Source organism: Dendrobates tinctorius, unplaced genomic scaffold (assembly GCF_039654945.1).
Source record: "Dendrobates tinctorius isolate UK_male_01 unplaced genomic scaffold, ASM3965494v1 ptg000004l, whole genome shotgun sequence".
NCBI classification, from domain to species: domain Eukaryota; kingdom Metazoa; phylum Chordata; class Amphibia; order Anura; family Dendrobatidae; genus Dendrobates; species Dendrobates tinctorius.
Window position 1 is genome coordinate 26,835 of NW_027361672.1, and position 6,000 is coordinate 32,834.

Sequence of the window (6,000 nt, forward strand, 5' to 3'; positions counted from 1 at the left end):
ACAAAAGTTCATTTTAAAAAATGGACTGTTTGACCGTATACTACATCTCCTGGGCAGGGGAGGAAGCAAAAGACAATACTGACATTACAGCAGGGGATCACAGTGGATTCATTTTGTGAGGTAAAATATTTCACTGACTGTTTTTATTTTACCTCACAAAATGTATCCTCTGCGATCCCCTGCTGTAATGTCAGTATTGTCTTTTGCTTCCTCCCCTGCCAAGTAGCTGTGGTATGCTCCGTACACGGTACCCAAACTTGGCCACTATGCAGTTTAGGGAGCTGTGCTTTTTCGCTTCCCAACTAAATACATCCGGCCGGGATTAGCAGATCAGATGTGACGCAACAACCGTCAATCAGCTGTTCCCAGTGTCATCTGGAACTGCTCAGTTACAGTTGTGGCCAAAAGTATTGACACCCCTGCAATTTTGTCAGATAATACTCAGTTTCTTCCTGAAAATTATTGCAAACACAAATTCTTTGGTAATATTATCTTCATTTAATTTGTCTTAAATGAAAAATAAACACAAAAAGAATTGTCCTAAAGCCAAATTGGATATAATTCCACACCAGACATAAAAAAAGAGGGTGGACAAAAGTATTGGCACTGTTCGAAAAATCATGTGATGCTTCTCTAATTTGTGTAATTAACAGCACCTGTAACTTACCTGTGGCACCTAACAGGTGTTGGCAATAACTAAATAACACTTGCAGCCAGTTGACATGGATTAAAGTTGACTCAACCTCTGTCCTGTGTCCTTGTGTGTACCACATTGAGCATGGAGAAAAGAAAGAAGACCAAAGAACTGTCTGAGGACGTGAGAAACCAAATTGTGAGGAAGCATGAGCAATCTCAAGGCTACAAGTGCATCTCCAAAGACCTGAATGTTCCTGTGTCTACCGTGCGCAGTGTCATCAAGAAGTTTAAAGCCCATGGTACTGTGGCTAACCTCCCTAGATGTGGACGGAAAAGAAAAATTGACAAATTTCAACGCAAGATTGTGCGGATGTTGGATAAAGAACCTTGACTAACATCCAAACAAGTTCAAGCTGCCCTGCAGTCCGAGGGTACAACAGTGTCAACCCGTACTATCAGTCGGCGTCTGAATGAAAAGGAACTGTATGGTAGGAGACCCAGGAAGACCCCACTTCTTACCCCGAGACATAAAAAAGCCAGGCTGGAGTTTACCAAAACTTACCTGAAAAAGCCTAAAACGTTTTGGAAGAATGTTCTCTGGTCAGATGAGACAAAAGTAGAGCTTTTTGGGCAAAGGCATCAACAAAGAGTTTACAGGAGAAAAAAAAAAAAAAAAAAGAGGCAAAGAAAAAAAAACACGGTCCCTACAATCAAACATGGCGGAGGTTCCCTGATGTTTTGGAGTTGCTTTGCTGCCTCTGGCACTGGACTGTGCTTGACCGTGTGCATGGCATTATGAAGTCTGAAGACTATCAACAAATTTTGCAACATAATGTAGGGCCCAGTGTGAGAAAGCTGGGTCTCCCTCAGAGGTCATGGGTCTTCCAGCAGGACAATGACCCAAAACACACTTCAAAAAGCACTAGAAAATGGTTTGAGAGAAAGCACTGGAGACTTCTAAGGTGGCCAGCAATGAGTCCAGACCTGAATCCCATAGAACACCTGTGGAGAGATCTAAAAATGGTAGTTTGGAGAAGGCACCCTTCTAATATCAGGGACCTGGAGCAGTTTGCCAAAGAAGAATGGTCTAAAATTCCAGCAGAGCATTGTAAGAAACTCAAGCCCCCGTTACACATAGCGATATCGCTAGCAATATCGCAGTAACCTCACTGGTTTTTGTGACGTAGCAGCGATATTGCTAGCGATATCGCTATGTCAGATACTTACCTCCGACCGCTCCCCCGCTGGTTATCGCTGATTGCGCGAGGAGGTCCTGGATCATTTCTCGTCGTCTGCTTCCTGTGGCGCCGAGCGACACGTGGACGCGGGCGGGAGGACATCAGGATCGCCGTGTCTGACAGATAAGTAGCGACCCCCGACCCCTGCTGTGTCGCTGGTGAGATCTGCCTGTGTGGCAGCTCACTAGCGACCAGTTAGCGATGCACCAGCGATCCATATCGTTGTCGGGATCACTGGTGCATCGCTAAGTGTAACGGTACCCTCATTGATGGTTACCGGAAGCGGTTGGTCGCAGTTATTTTGGCTAAAGGTTGTGCAACCAAGAATTAGGCTGAGGGTGCCAAAACTTTTGTCTGGCCCATTTTTGGAGTTTTGGGTGAAATGTTCAATGTTTTGCTTCATTCTCTTTTATGTTTTTTCGTTTAAGACAAATTAAATGAAGATAATACCAAAGAATTTGTGTTTGCAATCATTTTCAGGAAGAAACTGAGTATTATCTGACAAAATTGCAGGGGTGTCAATACTTTTGGCCACAACTGTACTGTATAGAGGCTGATCCAGGTACTGACCATCCATCCCTTATTGATTTGAGCAGGTGATGGATGTGCAGCACCCGGACGTAACCGCTATAGCCGAAGGAGTTGTGTAGCGCCGTAACTGAACATTTCGAGACAACACCGGGAACTGCTGATCAGACATTGATGCGGTATCCTAGGGCTAGACCATCGATGTTAAAGTCCCGGACAAACCATTTTAATGTCTGCAGTGACAACAACAGACAAGGTTGGCAGTGGCGGAACCTGGGGAGGAGGAGTAAGGCAGAAAATCTGCAGCCAGGGTAAGGGGGATATCCCTTTAAGGCCTTAGCAGCAGATACTTGGTAATTTCACATGTGTAGCGGGAAGAAGCCTCAGTGTCAAACACCAGGCAGCAGCCCTGACCCCGGGACGCCATGGTGACTGCAGTAATGGTAGACGATCCAGCAGAGTACCCCACACCGCAGGGAGGGAGCGGGAGAACCTCAGCCCGGAGCACATGGACGCCGTCCCGACCACACTCACCTGCTGCTGCTGGCCTTGTGTCCGGCTCTTGCTGTACGGGGTCCTCCCGGAACTCAGGTGATATCTCCGGGTTCGGATCTTTCCTCCAGGGCCCGTTCCCCCTCCTCCCGCTGCCGCCATCCGGCTGACTCCTCCTCGGGTCACTCCGGCCCGAGGACCCTGCGCGTGTACTACTCTAGTAGGACGAGTAGTGGTGGACGCTCTGACTAACGTCGTCACTGTAGGTCCGGCTGAAGGGGCCGAAAAATACTGGACTCGTCACGAAAACACTTAGCTGCGTGCCCGGTAGGTGTGCGGCGAGTCTACTGGCCTCCGCTCCTCACACTGCCCGCCTGTGTCTCACTGCGCTTGCCCGCGTATTCGACGATTCCAAGACGTTATGACGAAATACAATGAGACCGCGAGGAGCTTATCGGGAAATGTAGTCGTGGACTGCGACGAGAGATGGATACTGAACGCAGGAGAGAGTGGAACGTAATGACATAATAAGGAAGAAGAACGTCATTCCGTTCGGGCTTTCTGATTGGTTGATGTTAGAGGCGGGAACGGATGTGGAGACTGAATGTTTGTTACGCAAGAGTGTGACACGGCAGTGGCTGAGTCAGGCTGGGGCTGTGCTGCTGCTCGGAGTACCACGCGTGCTGTTACCTCAGGGCTCACCCACCTACTGGACCTTTTTAAGCTATAGTTTACTGGAAATTGGTTTGGGGGGCTTACTGCCTTTTTGGGGGATTTAGGGAGTTCTGTTTTTTCTGTCGCACACTTTAAAAATGTCTTTTTCCCCCCTAGAATTGTGTGAAATGCTGTATCTAGTGCTCTTTAACCCCTTCACCTCTGGGCCATTTTCTGTTTCCGCCTCTCCTACCCAGAGCCATAACTTTATTCTTTTTCGGTCAATATGGCCACATTAGAGCTTGTTTTTTTTACCGGGACAAGTTGTACTTTTTAATGCCACCGCTCATTTTATCACATTGTGTGCTGGAAAATAAAATCAACTGCAATGCTATAGCATAATATTTTTTTTTTTATGTTCAGTATATGGTAAAACTGTCCTGGTAATATGATTCCCCAGGTCCGTACGTGTCCGCAGATACACAACATGTATAGTTTTGTTTTCATGCGGTGAAAAAGAAAACCTCAAACTTGTAAGAAAAAATGTTTTTGCTTGTGTCGCCATTTTTTGGGATGTGGGGCTGGTGTTGGCTTATATTTTATCCCCTCAGCTGATTTTATTTATAACATTTTGGGGCAGATAGTGTTTTGAGCGCCTTTTATTGCAATGTTACGGCGGCCAAAAAAAACCCAACTTTTGCATTCTGAGTCTTTTTCGTTGCCGTTTACTGATCGTATTATTCTATGTTTTGGTCTGACATCTTTGAAGGCAGTCATACCAGATGTATATTTTTATGTCTTAATTGTTTGTCTTAATCTGGCAAAAAGCGGGATGACTTAAACTTTTGTGTATCTTATGTTTTTCATTTTTAAAACTGTTACATTGAAAAGTGGATTTAATAGACCGCTTGTGCTATGTATAGCAGAAATCACAGTAATGACAGGCAGAGCAGTCATCCAGCAGGCCCCTGACTGTCATGACAACCCATTGGTGCCCAGCGATCACATCACGCATGGAATGTTCACTGCTTGCGTGTGTTAAATCTTGATGTAAAAGATTGACAGCGGGATTTAAAGGCACATAATGGCTGATTAAACGAGCTGTTATGTGCTGGGAAAGATGCTTGAAAGGCAGGGACATGCTATGTGACACAAATGTATGTCGTAAAGGGGTTAAAAAAAAGCAACTTTTTTGTGTTGAGTTTTTTGTGTGAAACAATTGCTACAGACATTTATATAAATGGGTTGGCCACATTATCTTTAACCGAAGTTGATATGATTTTGTGGCACTTCCTATTGTATAGGTACGACAGGTTCTTCTATCGCTCTTGTTAGTGTAGCTTTCCTCACAGACTGCACAGCTTTGCAGTCCCTCCAATGGCTGCTCGTGGAGGAACATGTGTGCAAACCAGTTCGTCAGCCTCAATTAATAGAAAGCTTTACCATGTGAGGTGTCTAAAGGCCCCGTCACACTAAGCGACTTACCAGCGATCCCGACACCGATATCAAGGTGTAAGGATCGCTAGTAAGTCGCTATGTGATCGCTGGTGAGCTGTCACACAGACAGCTTCACCAGCGTTCAGCACAGCGATGCCGAGCGCCCGGCATCGCTGGCCATCCTGTAAAAAATAGAATAAAAATAAAAAATATAGTTATTCTCACCTTCCGACGTCCCGTTTAGCCATCCCGCCTCTCTCCACGCTCCGGTCCCAGTGATCCTTTGCACGAATGACCTCGAGATGTCAGTCTCGCGGTCATTCGTGCAAAGGATCACTGGGACCGGAGCGTGGAGAGAGGCAGGATGGCTGAACGCGACGTCGGAAGGTGAGAATAACTATATTTTTTATTATTTTTTACACCTGATCGCTGGTCTCCCGCCTGTCACACACAGCGATGCGTGCTGGCCAGCGGGAGACCAGCGACCAAAGAAATGTCCAGAGATTTCTTGCAGCGATACCGGCAGGGGGGCCGCTCGCTGATCGCTGTCACACATAGCGATCTCGCTGGTGAGATCGCTGTTACGTCACAAAAGTTGTGACTCGGCAGCGATCTCGCTACCGAGATTGCTTAGTGAGACGGGGCCTTTAGGCTATGTGCACACGCTGCGGATTCACCCGTGGATTTGTATCTGTGGATCCGCAGGTAAAATCGCATGTAAAATGACCTACGGTTTTCCCCTGCAGTTTGCCACCTGGACAATGGAAAAGGTAGCAAACCGCAGCGGAATCCGCAGAAAGAATTGACATGTCAATTCTATTTGTGGATTCAAAACTGCAGCTTTTCTGCAGTTGAAAAACCACAGCATGTGCACAGCGGATTGTAAGTCACATAGACTTACATTGTACTGTACACTGTCTGCAGAACTGCTGCGGCTCTGCAGAGGCCAAATCCGCAGTGTGTGCACATACCCTAACAATTAGAGAAGGCTGATGGATAGATCTGGTCACCTGCT

At 46.5% G+C, this 6,000-nt stretch overlaps 1 long non-coding RNA gene across 1 annotated transcript in view; it reads right to left on the minus strand.

Annotated features, from left to right (window-relative positions):
- The window catches only part of LOC141081308 (uncharacterized), a 28,919-nt gene extending 25,293 nt beyond the window's left edge, over positions 1 to 3,626 (minus strand). The window contains exon 1 of the long non-coding RNA XR_012229606.1: positions 2,937 to 3,626. This is a non-coding gene — a long non-coding RNA (uncharacterized lncRNA). The remainder of the gene's footprint in view (positions 1 to 2,936) is intronic.
- Positions 3,627 to 6,000: the final 2,374 nt, after the last annotated feature.